This window comes from Anabrus simplex, chromosome 1 (genome assembly GCF_040414725.1).
Source record: "Anabrus simplex isolate iqAnaSimp1 chromosome 1, ASM4041472v1, whole genome shotgun sequence".
Taxonomy (NCBI): domain Eukaryota; kingdom Metazoa; phylum Arthropoda; class Insecta; order Orthoptera; family Tettigoniidae; genus Anabrus; species Anabrus simplex.
Window position 1 is genome coordinate 156,320,023 of NC_090265.1, and position 17,144 is coordinate 156,337,166.

At 38.6% G+C, this 17,144-nt stretch overlaps 1 protein-coding gene across 1 annotated transcript in view; it reads right to left on the bottom strand.

Annotated features, from left to right (window-relative positions):
* LOC136863270 (angiopoietin-4) overlaps window positions 1–15,663 on the bottom strand; it is a 400,811-nt gene extending 385,148 nt beyond the window's left edge. Inside the window, exon 1 of the mRNA XM_067139659.2 lies at window positions 15,544–15,663. The gene's annotated coding sequence lies outside the window, so the exon portion shown is untranslated. The remainder of the gene's footprint in view (window positions 1–15,543) is intronic.
* Window positions 15,664–17,144: the final 1,481 nt, after the last annotated feature.

Sequence of the window (17,144 nt, forward strand, 5' to 3'; positions counted from 1 at the left end):
GATGACCCTGTAAATAAACAAACAAGGCACATGGAACGTAGCCATGATCTGATGTGCTACGACTTTTAAGGATTCTTTATGGCGTTCGATAGTACTCAACTCCTGTAATGTCCGCCTCGGTAGCGTAACGGTGAGCATTATTAGCTACCGTCCTCGGGGTCCGGGTTCGATTCCCGGTACTGCCGTTGTGCATGAGAAGAGCTGCACTACATCGGGATGAGGACACGAATTTAATATTCATATTACAAGCGACCGCTGCTCAGCCCGAATGTGCCTGCACATTACGAGGTGTGTAGTCGGCACGGCGAATCCTCTTAGCCGTTATTCTAGACCGGGCTGTGAACGAAATATTGATTTACTTATTTTTGAAGTGAAAACACCACTTTTCGAATACACACTCGTGCAACTTTGCACATCGAAACGAAGCATAAACCGTACATTGTTTGTCTCTTCTACAACGGATGCTCCACAATAACTACTGCTATATTATAGTTTCATGTCGAGTCGAGTTTCATAAAGCGGAAGTCTTGAAATTTCTCGCTGGTCGCTAGGTCGTCGTTGGTTTTACGAAGATGGCTCGACATTGGTTTCTCATGGTTATAAATGCAGCACTTTGCCTGTTACGAAGCTTTTTCTTGAGGCAGTTCTCATAGTCCCAAAGGATGACGTAACGACAAATAGTGGAGAATCATACTGCATATAAAGCAGAGCAACTGAACTAGTCTATCAAGAGCAAGAACTTGTCGGAGACCTTGATAAATTCATAACGGTTTATTTGCAGTTTGAACTGTGTAAATCCCGTCAGTTACCTACTGTAACTTAACATCCGCGTAGAAGGCTTGGTACGTTCCATCTTATAGCTTTATCTTTGCATACCTTTCATGGTACTAAGACATTTCGGGGCCATGCTTATTATGCCTTGGCGAGGCTGAGTGGCTCAGAACTAGCCTTATGAGTCCAAGTTGTCCAGTACAATCCCCGTTCAGTCCAGTGGTAGTTGAAGGTGCTCAAATATGCCAGTCTCGTGTCGGTAGATTTACCGACACGTTAAAGAACTCCTATGGGGAAAACCTTCCGGTACCTCCGCGTCTCCCAAAACTATAAAAGTAACTAGTGGGACGTAAAAACCAATACTGTATTTAAAATGCCTTGACAAAAGCCCTGTGTTAGCTCAGAGGGTTGGATATCTGACCTTTACTAACATACATTTTTACTCTCAACGGATTGATATATATTTGGTGAACGATACTTTACGAGGCAAGTTCTTTTCGATCAATTTATTAAAGTATAATAAAAATAATAATAATAATAATAATAATAATTCTATTTCCTTACGCCTTCAAGCATCCGTGTAACTTCGTTCTATCCATTTCCGCTACTCGGATCTGTTCTCGCACAAATATCTTCATTTTTACCATTATTTCCACATGCTTCTGCTCTGTTCTTTCAATCCTGTCATTCCATGAGATGCAAAATCTTACTCGTTCAGTTCTGCCTTCCTGTATTTCAAAGATCCGCTTCGCATTTCTTCTTTCTCCCTTTCTGCTACCACGTCCGTACCACTTCAGTTGGCGTTCCTCAACCATTACACGCATTGTTAAGGAAGGGCATTCGCCCATAAAACTGGACTAAATCCACATGTAACTTAGTACTGAAATCAAATAATTGGGAAAAGGCCAAGAAAATGTTTTGGCTTCGACATTAATGCTTTGTTTTGCTATGTCGTCTTCCTGCCTGTCTTCCTTGACCACATGTGTATCGAAGTCCTATGCCCATCCTTCAACGATGAAGACATCCTGCCTTTTATATCGCTTAAAAGATGCTTAATATTCATGTATTAAGGAACTATACCCATAAGAGAAAAAGTCTTCATAATAATAATTGTATTAACTTGTTCAGTCTTTGTGCTTATTTTGTATAAGAGTGTTGTAAACTCACGTAATGATGATGGATGAATGCGATCGTTTTGTAGTTCGACATAATGCGAGATCAGTTGAGCTAGTGAATTGAAAACTAGACGAACAAAAGGAGACTGATCATAATTTTTCCTTTCACAATAAGAGTGAGTAGGTCAACTGGTAGCCAAAGGCCCCAGGAGTTCTAGTAACCAGCATGTTTTCAATATGTCCTTGTTTTGTGTACTTGCAGCCTTGGGCATACATACGTATCTTTTGAATTGTTCTGATATTACACACCATATTTTTAGTTCAGAGTTAAGATTAACTTGTACCGGGCGAGTTGGCCGTGCGTGTAGAGGCGCGCGGCTCTGAGCTTGCATCCGGGAGATAGTAGGTTCGAATCCCACTATCGGCAGCCCTGAAAATGGTTTTCCGTGGTTTCCCATTTTCACACCAGGCAAATGCTGGGGCTGTGCCTTAATTACGGCCACGGCCGCTTCCTTCCAACTCCTAGGCCTTTCCTATCCCATCGTCGCCATAAGACCTATCTGTGTCGGTGCGACGTCAAGCCCCTAGCAAAAAAAAAACTTGTAAGTTATATTAAGATGGTTCGGCTTTTTTTTTTTCGATCTCTGTGTCACAGTCGGTAGGCGTCGTCCTTTTGTTCGCACGATGGTTCGATCCTGTCGTAGGTCGATGGCATTCAGGTGTGTTTAACGGAGACTATTCCGTGTAGTTAGCTTCCACCACATTAAAAAACTTTAGTACATATTGCGATACCCCAGTATCGTTTAAAATCTGTAATAATTGAAGGGGAGTTATATAAACATATGTTTATTACTCTCTTTGTAAGCTATTCAACATCACACACATAAAGATACGAATACGTTTTCGGACAGAGTGAGTTAGCTGCGTTGTTCGGGCCGTGTAGATGTGAGCTTGCATTCGGTAGATTGTGGGTTTGAACCCCACTGTCGGTAGCCATAAAGATGGTTTCCCGTCTCCACACCAGGCTAGCCATGGTTACTTCATTCCGAGTCCTATCCCATCGTCGCCATGAGACTTGTCCGAGTCGAAGTGACCTAAAACCAATAGCAAAAAAGTAAATAAATGTCCGATGACACTGAGATGGGAAAGGGCTAAGACTAGAAATGAAGTGGCCGTAACTCCTCCATACGACCGGTGTAAAAACGAAAAACCATATTCACAGCTGTCAACTGTTGAGTTCGAACCCGTCATCTCCCGCAAGCGAGATTTCAGCAACACGGTCCTTAACGTGTGAGCAACTCTCTTGGACAACTTTTGTTTGATCGCTTTTTGGTTTACATCTTGTTTTTTGAATGTGAAATTTGTGTTGATCAAATCAAAAGTGGAAAGTTTCTTCTCCTGTCTAATATATATTCACTAAATTTTCGGCCCCTGTATGTCTTGTTTCCCGTCAAGTTCCTGCGTTTTCGTGGTGATTAGGAATTCATCCCTTGAATCATAACATGGCTGGTCTCATTTGCTTTTGTTGAACGTGGTATTTAAATCTCGTCTCCTTAGCCGTTTAGGCTAAGAGAGATCTGTGCGAGGAGCAGACGCTAATCTGAAGTTGAGTTGTTCGATTGGCAGAGACAGCAGCCTATTTGAATGCGATTCTTGCCTACTTTTACCCTACTTTTATCTCCTGGGTAGTAATTCAAGTTTTGGGCCACGTTTTGCGTTACTATCGAAGTTAAATAATATAATATTCTTCGTGTAACTGTAGGGTGCACTAGACGAATCTTACTGGGCAAATTAAAGATCTGTAATCATGAAAAACAGCCTGAAGATGTAATACGGGTATCTTAAATTCTCCAGTTTAAACGGGTATCTTAAATTCTTCAGTTTAAAGTAGTATGTAAATAGAAAATAAAACAAGCTTCTTCCCTCAAGGATAAGTAGGCCTAAATCATAATTCAATTTCGTAAAAATGTCTCCTGTTAAGAGTCTGTGTACTTCTTCAGAAAATAAGATACTGTCTATCTAACAGGGCAGTAAGTTATGCCACTAAGCACAGTAGAACAGATTACCAAATAAACGTCATACAAGCACAATATCTCTAGCTCCTAAATGGAAACAAGTAGTGTTTGTTATTTGGTGATTTTGTTTCAACAATTTAACTAAAATCCAACAACTTGATGCCACTTTCAAATTAATTAAAATAAATAAATACTGCAAATGTCAGTCAAGCCTTCGCATATCATAACTCGGTTTAGAGTTGCAATAGATACTAGTTTACTGCTGTCTGAAGTACATACCATTGACCAGCCGAACACGCTTAATTTTCTTGCACTGTTTACGGCGGGCGCTATAGCTAGTAACGTCATTGAAATGATTGTATTTTCATAGGCATGTTAACATGGATTCCTTAGCAAAAAGAATGCTCTAGTTTCCGTTTAGCGCTAGACATGGCTATCCGTCAGTCTCATTGAACAAACAATAAGCTGTTTATTTTGACAGTGACTGCAGTAATTATTAACACAGATATATATAATCCGTAGTACTTGAATACATTTTGAGTCCTTTTATATGATACTTGAGAAATATCGATATTCACCGCATGGATAGAAAATACGTCCAAAGAGAACTGCAAGGGTATCGAAGAACATTTTAACTTGCTTTAAGGTTAAGTAATAAGGAATTAGTTTTGCACATTATTGAAGCGTTATTTATTTATACATTATTTATACGATAAAAGTAAACTATATATTGATATTTGAATTTGTCATTTCTAGCCACTTACACAAGTCGTTACAGACGAGTGCTTGATTATTATATTCATTGTGGTCATCTTTGTGTTTGGGCAGGAGAATGTTACTGTGTTTTACTGACTCATTAGTTACATAATTTTACGCGTGGTCTTGCGCTTCTTGACAGCCTGATGTATTGTTTTTTTAATCTCTTGATCAAGCTGAAGTGAACCAGTAAATGAAAATGATTATTCATAACGTATACTTCATAAACCGGGCCCATTAGCATGTTGTGCCCATAGGGTATGCATGCAGAATGTGTAATATTATGGCCTACTTCATGCTTGGAACTATACCGGATTTTCTGACACATTAAAATACTTGATCGTGAAGATATGATGCATTAGATCAGCACTGCTGTCGCAATGGGCCTACATAGTCACTCCACCTGGAGAGTTGGCCGTGCGGTTAGGGGCGCGCGTCTGTGAGCTTGCATCCGAGAGATAGTAGGTTCGAATCCCACTGTCGGCAGCCGTGAGGATGGTTTTCCGTGGTTTCTCATTTTCACACGAGGCAAATGCTGGGGCTGTACCTTAATTAAGGCCACGGCCGGTTCCTTCCCATTCCTAGGCCTTTCCTGTACCATCGTCTCCATAAGACCTATCTGTGTCGGTGCGACGTTAAGCCACTAGCAAAAAAAAAAAAAAGACTACCATAGTCATTTCTTCATCAAACCTCACTTTTTTGGTGAATGTCTTAGACGAAAATATCTATACTTTATTTTCCTAAAAGAATGAATCTCTACCGATTATTGGAAGTCTGTCGTACGTTAGAATATCAAAATATATTATCTGCTGCACTTGTGAAGCCAGATATTAATCCAACTCTAGCGTTACATTGATATAATAATAATAATAATAATAATAATAATAATAATAATAATAATAATTGTACCGGGCGGTAACCTCTACGACGCAAGTTCAAATCTTGCGCCAATTGAAACTTCTCTACAAGAGAAGCTCTGAACTTTAAAAACGGAACTAACTCTACTGGTTATCAGAAGATGTCACTGCGTGTTTTTTATTTGCTTTTGTTTTTCATTGATCAAGAAGTGTGGACATTCTCTAACAGATGTCTCGACCAAAAACTATGATAATGCGCTCTGGTGTGAAGGAATGAACCTTCTTGGAGAACTTTTGTATTCATAAGTTTTCTCTTTACTAAATTTTGTTCTGTCATTTGTGGGTTGGCAATTTTAATCCTTTCTTTCCGCCTGTTTTGAATGTAGCCAATCAGGAATTTCTGTAATTAATTTTCGGCCAATCGGGGCTTTCTTCTCCAATTTTGTATGTAACTGTGTACTGTAGCCAATAAAAGTTTGAGGGTGGATTGTTATCATTCATGAAAGGTCTCGAACTTTCCATGAGGGTATAAAAACTGATGATTTTCCTGTCTCCGGGCAACTCGTATAACATCTAATTCAGTGTGTGAATATGTAGCAGGGGGCGGGAAGCGCCTCGTTCTTCAGACAGTAGTTCTTCAACAAGGTAATGGCCTTTTAACATCTTTATTTCTTGCTAGCTCAGCAGTCTAACTCTCGAGGAGGGTTCGAAACCTTTAATATATGTACCCATCTCTTTAAAATGTAAATTCCTTTTCAGTCTATGTAAAAAACTACATCTCTTTTACTGTAAAGCGGGGATAGAGAGTGCTTTACCCTCTCGAGCTCCCCTTCATTTTTTAAATTGAGGTGACTACGTTTTCATAACCGTTTCTTCTCTTCCTTAATGTATTAAAGTTTTCTCATACGAGTCACCTCCCTAGCTTGGGATTAGCCCCTGTGTATCTGCCTAGAGCCACTTAGGTTTTAAAATGTGTATTTAGGAGTGCAAGTTCACGCCTCCAGTCCTTTCTGTACTTTGGGCCAGTAACTTAACCTGATGTTTTGTTTTCTTCATGCGAAGGCCCTGTAGGTTGTTTATTAAATACCCCTGTTTCTTTGTGTGCCTTGAGGGCAGATAGTAGTGAAGTTTGTTGTGGCCTTTGATAGACTTGTAAAATTGAGAGCAGGTCCGCTCTTTCTGGTATTATTAAGCGGGAGCAAGAGCTCCAGGTAATTAAGGGTTTTCTGCCCTTTGGTATTTTGTGATTGTGAGCTGAGAGCTCAAGCATTGATGAATTTGGGCCCGTAGCCCAGAATTTGTAAAGACCACTTAACTGGTGTTTTTCTTGTAAAGCGGCATTGAACCTAATTTTTCTTTTGTTATTTCCCCTAGTGGAAACTGGTTAAATTTTTCTCTAATCTTGGACTTCTTGATTGTGTACCTGATTTAACTTGTTGTTATCTGTTGTACGCTCAAAAATTCTATGTTACCGTTGTTAAGTTTTGAAAATATAACCTTTATTTAAATTTTATTCATCTTTCGAACTTGTAGTTAGACCCATTCCAGCCCGCACCTTCTTTCACCTCTGACTTCCACGGATAACTCCATAATAATAATAATAATAATAATAATAATTATAATCTATATATTAAAAATATGAAAACTAAAGTCAGTCAGTCCGGCCATTCTATCCGGTCGATTTCCTTCACTTTTTAACTGAAAGGTATCCATGCACATATTTGTCATCAGGTACTATAAATCACTTAACTTTCGCCTTCCTCAAATTATTTGATTCTTTAATTTTTGTCTCTTTGAAGCAATCATATCTTTGGTTCTAACTGAGGTACGGAATTCGTTTTTGCCTAAGAACACTCAGTGGATCAAGCTCTTTCATTTCAGCTCCTTAACTATTCAGATTGGTTGATTCTGAGGAAAGTTATGAGTGTACATTCAGTTTGACGTCTCATTTCTTCAACATTTTTCTCATTGAAGCAATCATATCTTTCTTTTTATTTGAGGTACGCAGTTCGTTTTTGTCTAAAAACACTCAGTGAATCAAGCGCTTTCTTTTGAGGTAATAACTACTTAAATTGGTAGATTCTGAGAAAAGTTATGAGTACATTTATCTCCATGACGAAGATCTTTGAAGGACTTTTTAACAGTTCGGTGCGTAGTGTTGTTCCAAGGAACTAATTCAATTTCTTTGTGTGATGTATTTTCAAGTGTTTTGTTGACATAATATTACATTCTGTTACCACAGCAGATCATGTGCTTTATTTAATTAACTCTAAACTTTGCAAATACATCCGTTAAGGATAGTAACGAACAACACCATACTTTGTACATTACGGGCGGAGCCAGCGGGAAACTGCTTGTAATAATAATAATAATAATAATAATAATAATAATAATAATAATAATAATAATAATAATAAAACAGCAACAACAACAATCGTATAGCCTCAGCTACTGTGCGCAGGCATTTTAATTGGACGCCATGTGACTGTCTACTCGTCATTTTAGACGTTCATCTTTCCTCTAGGCCTACTAGAATGCAGAGTAAACCGAATCTCTCTTGGGTGTCGTTGGTTGTGTTTTCATTGACATCCAGAACCTGTGTAGTGAAGTTTATTCGTTTCATTTTGTGTAGTTATTTTGTATTGTGCATTTTACGTTGCCACCGGCTTAAGCCACTTGTAGCACAAAGTAAGTACTTTCTACCTCTCCTGATCCTAGCCTCAGTCAATTGTAGATATACGAAGTAACTAGAATGAGATGCAGTCGTTAAAAAGACCATTTGAGTTCATGTAGAGTCCTTGATCAAACTGTCTCAAGATCCTAAATGAAACAACAGAATCTGTTCAGCTTGATTACAACATAGCTAGTTGATACTCCATAAAAAAATATCCTTCTCTCTCTCTCTCTCTCTCTCTCTCTCTCTCTCGTGTTTGTGTGATGCAGCGTATGATTTGATTTCTACAGTACAATGCCATATAAAGATGTAGTACCTGACAGGTACAGGAAGATAGCTTAAATTAACCTGCTGTGAGATACGTGAATTCTGCTAGAATGCTACCGTGGTCATTCTGAGTCCTGGCTGAAATGTTACTTGCTCGCCTCGGGTTTGAGTGTGTAGGTGGGAATATAGCCTGAGATGTGAACAGTTGTGTCATTCTAGATGACCCTTCTTAGCAGGCGACATGAGTCTTGTTAACAGCGAGGAGACCTTGACAGTTACGTGTATTTAAAACCAAATGTTGTTTGTCATGTTTCCTCGAATGTCACAAGCTGTGCTCTTTTTTTAGTCCTCGCTGGGTTCGTCAGTGTAATGTACACTTAACCGCATAAAAATTGGCTATCTCAGATGACTACCTTCTGTCAAAATCCTCTCGTTTGAAATAAAATTAACGTATTACGTAGGTGGTAGGATTCCAAGTATCACCTCTTCGGGCCACCAGATATATACACTTTTTCCTGTTTTAGGAATGTCTAAAATTAAACATGTTATTTCCGAGCCATTCTTTTCTTTTTTTTCCGGTTGAGTGTACATTTGATTTCCGATCAGAAAGATTGATTCCGAAAACTGTAAACGTAGTTAGTAGGATGTAAAGCAAGTAACATTAGAAAAATGGATAAATGTAAAATACATACTACGAATAATATATGGTTTATAAATTACTACAACAAAAATTATGTGATTGATTAGCTACATTTGTTAGGCGTTCGCCACCTATGCTCAAAGTTGTAGGATCCAATACTGACGCAGTTATTCGACATTTAAGAGTGAATAAACGTAATACATCTGAAAATATATTTAATAGCTATTAAAGAACAATTTTCATGTCAAGTTCTCGCTGTCTTGTGTCTCGTTAGACCTATAGGAGTAAATAAGATGTAAAACGTACACACTATCATTATCATCATCATAGTATAGGCTACAATTTTATCCATCAATGGCGAAAACGAGTAAGCGTATTCCATATGACTGTGGCATAGAAATATTCATGTTCATTAGTTACAAATATTTTTATTGTATCGTAGATATTTCCTTTATTCTCTGACTCTGTTATGTCGTGCAAGAAACATAATTAATGTGTAATGTATTAATTATCCTTTTCTGTGGAAAACATTTCGAGTAACTTTATCCGAAAGTTAATATTAACAGAATAGTTGTGGGCTGAATTGAAATGTTCATGTGAAGAATGTGTGTTCATATTATCGTTTAGGAAATGAAGAATAATGAAGATATTAAAACCAAGTTCACTGTTTATAATTATACCAGTAGCTCAATGCGGATATTGGTATGTAAATATAGTTGAAGAAGGAACATATTGTAATGAGATGTTGGTTAACATTTGGAATAGGAAAGTAAAAAACATGAAATTAAATCACATTGACACACATTCAGCCATGTATTTATAACATCATATATGGACAAACATTAAGAAGAGCTCAAGATTTGTTATTGTAGAATTTTTCTTCGTTACTCCTTCATTCCGTGTCCAGTTTTCTACGGAAAATGCAGGATTTTACATAGAGAATCTAACAGAAGATTTCTTGCTGTGACTTTCCTCCTTTCTTGTATGCCGCTCAATTTTGATGTGTACCAGAATGTCTTCTTTATTGTATGCGTAAAGCGTGCATCCTTTGTATAACGTAGATTAATGTGTTTTTTTCGTACACCGCAACAACGAACCAAATGAAAGCACTGAGCTAAAATATACTCAGTTTATCTAGTATGAGAAAAAGCGAAGGACTTCATGTATTGTTCTTTGTCTGACACGTTCGCCGGTTACTCCCGCATTTAAGTCTCCGAGATATACGTGCTTGAGCTTGAAAACAGTTATTACACTGCCATTCTTTAGTGTTCTGGCATACAAATTTGTTTTGTATGAAACTGAATAGTCAGATTCAATTATACATAAGTTGCATTATAATACTTCCGTCTTTTTTTTTTTCCAAGTTTCGTGTACCAGATAAGTTTCCTAGTGCACCTGTCGTTTATGGTCTAATATATCTTCGCAGTCGCATTTAATTCAATATAGGTCGGAAGTAAAAGGATTTGCAGTTTTTCAGGAGTATACAACGTTATATTACGAGAAACACTAATATAATGTTGTTTTGTAAAATAATTACTAAGCCTTTGTCTGTGATAATATAAATACAATTGCAATGTCTCAGATTTTCACCAGAAAATACGGTATAATGTAGCTCTTTTTTTGTTTCGTAGTCGCTACTCTACTTCATGAAAGAGTAAAAGCAACGTCATCTTCGTACAGGCCGTGACGGCCCATGGAGGGGTGTAAGGTAAAGACTTCCAATATCCGTAACCTTGGCACTTGGTGGAGTAAAGTGATTATCTCTACGCCCGGCCATCTTTGGCTTTGGCTGAGTAAACCTCAGGGCCATGTGCACCTCCGAAAGTGGAAATCTCGTTTCTTAAATGTTTCAACTTCCTGCCGGGAATCGAACCCACATCCTTTCGTGTGAACCGTGCACGCCTTTACTGCCTCGCTCAGGCATCTCCTCCGTGAAAGAATTAGGAATTGAAATTCCGCGTGACTCTCTTGATCGGAAATATTTGAAACATTAACCACTTAAATTTAGTATCGAGTAAGGTTCAGTTTATAAAATGACGTATTTCAAGTAGACTTACTGGCATTCTGTGATGTTCCAATGTAATTCAAGAGTTCCCACAAAACTGTGCACGCCATAAGGAGACACACTACAAATCCTATTCAGTCCTGTACCTTTCTTAAGGGGAACGCGATATTCGAGCTTCATTGCCACTTGCTTCTCATTTAAGCGGCCATGGTTAGAATCCTGTCTAATCCGTGGGACTTTTGTGATGAAAAGTAGTATTTCTGTGATTCGTTTTCCTCGTAAACTGTAGGTCTCATCGCTATGGTCACAATATCAACATTCACGTAAAATTACAACCGGCCTTATTTTTGTACCATTTTAAAGTTGTGTCTTGTTCGCATGTCGTTTCGGAAATTGTTGACTCGGTACTAATCATTTTAACGCTAACAACAATATTGTACACAAGCAGAATGCTGACTTAATTCTCTCTTATGCTGATTTATGACTTCTCGTTCATTGCTTCAGGAATCCTGTTATCCTATAAAAAATCTAATTTTGACTGCATGCATTTCAACTCTAAACGACTCAATTAATATAATCGTTGTGTACGAAGTACCTTCCGGCGTCCTTGCTTATCCTTTGCCTTCCTGTCGTCCTGTCCTGGACGGCGGGCGTCCTTGGATTGAAGGTGTGGCTGGAGAGTGAGTCGCTCTCCGGGTAGGATGCTTACCGTGACCGAACTCGTTCTGTGAAAACTGGAGCGAGAGAGCATTCCTCCACCTTAAGACTCGGCCAGACGGAATTAACAAGTTACGGAAGTCACGCTCGTTAACACTTAACAGCCGCTCATGCGGTAGTTCCTATAACGTCAGTAAAAACACCGGACCGTTTTAAAATTATTTCTGCTCCTATCACCCAATGTCTCCCGTGTCAGAAGCTTTAATAAACGAAAAGTTGTTATATATCCGGTCTAGAAAGCCAAGAAGACCGAAAGGATTCGTCGTGCTGACCATACGACACCTCATAATCTGCAGGCCTTCGGGCTGAGCAGAGGTCGCTTGGTAGGCCAAGGCCCTTCAATGGCTGTAGTGCCATGGGTTTGATTTGGTTCTTGTTATATATTAGGTTCATAATTTCACTTACTTTTCAACACAGTGTGATACTAACATTATTTCCACGAAAGTATGCGTTCCAATTCTATGTTTACTATCTCTGTACCGTGGCTTTTATCACTGATGTACTACTTGAAATTCAGTCTCGGAGGGCTGACATCCCGTTTAATTTGAAACTGAATTGACTTTTAATTTGTCTTTATTCTTCGTTTAGTGTTGCGGAGTGATTGATTGAAAAAGATTTAATAAAAGTTAAACAAAAAGGAGACTGTGTTGAGTAATGGAAAATACCTACAGTACTTGTGCTGTAGCCGGAGAGTGTGGCTAAATCGAGGGAGCGCTGGCCTTCCTAATCCAAATTGGTGGGTTCGATACCGGCTCAGTCCGGTGGTTTTTGAAGGTGTCTGTAGATTTACCGGTGGGTAAAGGAATTCATGCGTGACAAAATTTCGTCACATCGTCGGCTCTGAAGTCCGTGAAAGTAGTTAATACTACTACTACTACTACTACTACTAGTGCTCACCAAATCGTGATTCGACGATTGTTTCACTAATCTAGTTACATACATCTTCATTATGGACGGTTGTGTCTTACAGCGTTCAGTCTGCAAGCTGCAAGCCTCTGCGAATTAGCCAGACGCATCTACAATACTCTATTTGGTACAAGCTCTGTCGCCTTGTTTAGTCCCACACCAAATGGGTGAATGTTGTGGAATTGTAAATTAAAAAATTAATTGATACTTTTAATCTTAATATAATTCCACAAAATTAGTACATTTGATTTGTAATTACTATATGATAGTTCAGAATAGGTTTGGCCGATGTTTACGATTGTAATGAAGGTAAACATTTGGCCTTTATTTTCTATACATGCCTAAAGTATGCAGTGAAATGGTTTATTGCCTGATTCCGATTCTTCCTTTCAAGTTTACCAGTATGCTGTTTGCTTGGTGACCTTTGGAAAGGAGTTATAATGTGGTGCCAAGCATGCCAAGAGCCTGGCCGTAGCCCATGGTTGGCGCCCTTGATATTGGCTTGGTTAAACAGAACGAAACGAAGACGAGAGTTTCCTTATTTTAGTAGGCCAGATCATGATCAGAACACCAAGTATGTTCCAAGAAATATATGGTGACATAGAAAGTAGATACTTGACCGAGAGTCAGTCCACCACCCAGGCTATGTAAATGTAATTTATCCCTGGATGCTTGTCAGCATTACATCCACCTTATTTTTCTGATTTGGTGGGCGGTGGGGAGGAGTCGGGGGTGTGGGTGACGTTTACTTCTCGCCTGCAGAAACACAGAGACGATTGAAATGAACACGGAGTGTTCAGAAGTCTTCTTTTGAGATATAAAACTAAATAGATGTCTAGAAGACTGCCAACGAGAGAGTCCAAGAACTGCCAGTTATTGGATTATTAGTAGGGTAGGCTAAATCTTCTTAGTCCGTTTTTCACATATTTTACGATACACTGAATCTGTCGATTTTACAGTTTAATCATATATCTTGATGTTACTCGGTAACACTACAAGGTTGGGTAACACTACAAGGTTGAAGCTACTTTCCATATTTTAATTTATATATTTTTTCACTTCAGGATCTTTAAAACGATACTTTACTATTAATTAGGGGTCGATAACCTAGATGTTAGGCCCTTTAAAGCAACAACAAAACCAACGATAATATTTCATACATCATATTGTTGTATTGTAAAATTTTTCAAATTTCTCAAAATACAACAGCTCTAAGGAGAACACGGATCTTGTTGCTTATATTCGTTTGCTTAGGAATCGGAAACGAGTATATGAAAAGGTTTTCAAAACTGAGACGTACATTCATATCGAGAACGCTATTTCAACACGCAAACGAATTTATTTTTAAAAATCGTTCTTAAAATTAAATGAGTGTATCTTTATTTTCCTTCTGTACTGGATATTTTCTCCCTGACGCCAGCGATATTCATGGTGTGAAATTCTTATAATTCCTCTCCCCCCCCCCCCCAATCGCACTTCGACTTGACAGTTGAAAATAACATATTGAGAACCTATTGGAATGCAGTTAGCAGACTTGATCTTGGCTGAAACTGTTCAACTGAAGGCACAGTTTCGAAAATCTTTTTACAACTTTTATCCAGATATATTGTGTTTCATGTAACCATGTTAGCTGTTACAGTTTAATATAGGTATAAATCTTCAATAAATAGATCTGCTTTTAGCATTATCGGAGAATGCTGAAATTGGAGGTTGATTACTCATTGGAGAACTAATAGTGTATTATTCAGAATATTTTTTATAACAGTAGTATGTTAGATAGCAACTCAGTTTATTTTTTAGTTATTATTATTATTATTATTATTATTATTATTATTATTATTGTTATTATTATTATAAAAGGCAATAAAGTAAAGAGTAATATTCCATGGAATCTCCCGTAAAGTATGTAATTAACTTTCAATTCTAATACGGTATGCTATTTCAGCTAAAGAAAAGGGATCTAAATAATTTCATTACATTTTACCAGTATATTAAGTTTTACTTTGTTCTCTAGTTACAAACATATGTTTTTGTGTGGCATGATTTGTATTTATTTATTTATTTATTTTTATTCGTATTCATTCTACGGAGAATATAGCTTTTGAACTGTGTTTTTCTCGTGGCATTGTCAAAGTAGCAATTTCAAAATTGTATCAATTTAAAATATCTCAGTATCGTTCGTGAAGTTTTGTTTTGAATCTGTGTTTGACGTTTACTGTGGTCATCTTGCGTTCTGATTGGTGGGACTTTCCACTTCAAACATCTTGTATCATGAGCTTTGGAACTAGTTTCTCAGGCATTCGGGTGACTGTATTCATACGAACGGGCGGTTATTTGCAAGTAGAAGGGTCGTTGAAGGTAAGTGTTCATATTTAGAAAATATAGCTCTATCAACGGATGTTGAAGTCCGACGCCATTGTTAGCTATGTGCACGTTCCTCCCTGTCGCTTGTTTGTATTTCCAGTCTAGACTATTGACGTACTCCTCCAGGCGATGTGTGTTATAACGCTGAGATTCTGTCATAAACAGGTGATGGTGGTTCTCGGAATATTTTGTGTGAACGACCTGGTTTCTTTTCAACGGGTTATCTGTGTTTCTTATGAACATGAGCAAAAGGGACTATTTTATGACTGGCTTCTATTTTGTTTTCTTAAAATTACAGATAACCTTTCAGATATTTTATATTATTATTGTTACTATTTTAGCCGCCAGCTGTTTTGCTGACATTTTTAACAGGTATTATTTTAAATATAGGAGCGGAAGTAGTAATATAGTAAGTACAAAAGCTGCTTCATCGAGCATAAAGATGTTTTTTCCTACCTGCTGCGAAGGCCTGAATTTCTCCCTGCACCGGGAAGTCCTGCTGTGAAGTTTTTGCTGAGGTTGATGAGACTGCCGTTATTCTTTTGCGTAGACGTGTTAGAGGAAGCCTGTTGACTCCCTCGGGTACTCGTACCCGTATTAGAAGCCGCTGCCGTGGCCGTAGCCACCAGCAGAAACGGCAATAGCCGTAATAGTTTTCCGCGACACATAGCACCACACACAAACTGCACCGCGCGCACACGACACAGTAATAGCCTGTTCGTTCGTCCACCCGCTTAACACTTGTGTTGCTCTTGTTTGCAGAACACAGTGGTAGTGTCCCTCACCGTACACACTTCAATGCAGATCCACTGGTAGATATTCCTGCGTGCTGGGGGAGTCTTGATCGAGTGTGGTTCGCCAGGCGGCAGGCTAGGCAATACAACAACGGGCATGGACTTGGCGTGGTGTTGGAGTGGTGGAACCAATTGTCGGCAAACTTTCACTTGCTGTGTGCCGTGGACTGAAGCAAACTCGCAAGGAAGGAGATGTCTGGGAGGGGGGAGGGGGGACGAGACACGAGAGTGAGCGAGAGTAGCGGAAGGGGGGAGGGAGATCTCCACAACATACACACACGGACGATAAATGTTTTGACTGATTATTAATACGTTAGGCAGATGAGTAGGCCAAGTCCACGCCCTCCTCCTTTTGTCACTGCTGATGCTAATGGATGGTTCGAGCAACACAAGGATGTAGGGGAACAGATGTATAGAAGTTAATTAATTTTCATTGTGGTGTATCTCGAGAGTTAAAACAAAATCATTCCGTGGTTCCGATATTTTTTCTTCGTAGTCGCCTTCATTCAAAGGTAACCAGTTACATAAAAATAATATTCTGAACATGGATACTAAATATCTCCATGCATATCTTTTTAAATGTATTCTTTTTGTCAAGTCACTGCTGTATTTTTACGTCTGTCTCTTGGCACATATTGGAGGAAACTGTAGCTTTGGCTGTGACAGTACGGAGTAATGACATTTATGGTGCGAATAGTACCCATGGATTCTGTGAAATATTCTCCTCAGAGTGTCATACTGTACTAGCTCTTACTGGTTCAGTTAGCAAATCAAAGTCAAATATCTTGATTCTCAACTTGCGCGTTATTCCTCATAAAACTTTCGTAGGTTTTTAGAATTCCCCTATAATTCCATTAATTCGGCGATGTATTTAGTGAATTCAGCTAGACTCTACGCTGATGGTGTAACAGACAAAAGTAGAACAGCAGGAAAACCAATCAGTTTCACAGTGTGTGCGTTTTTAAAAGCTTTTTTAAAAATCTGCTTGCGAACGATTTGATTCGAGGGACACGAATCTTATTTGATAATTATATTTACTTTTTACGCCTGTTGCCGTTTCTTGATGGACGCAGTATTTTTGTATCCGTCTGTTGGCACAGGCCAGAGCAAAGTGTAGCTTCCACCGAAGTCCCAGTCTCATCCATGGCTGTGACAATATGGAAGCTGCTGGGGTATGGGTGGTGCTGATTAATGACATTTGGAGCACAGATAGTGTCTGAGTGTTATGAAAGGTGTTGCTCATAGGATCAGTCGTGCTGCAGT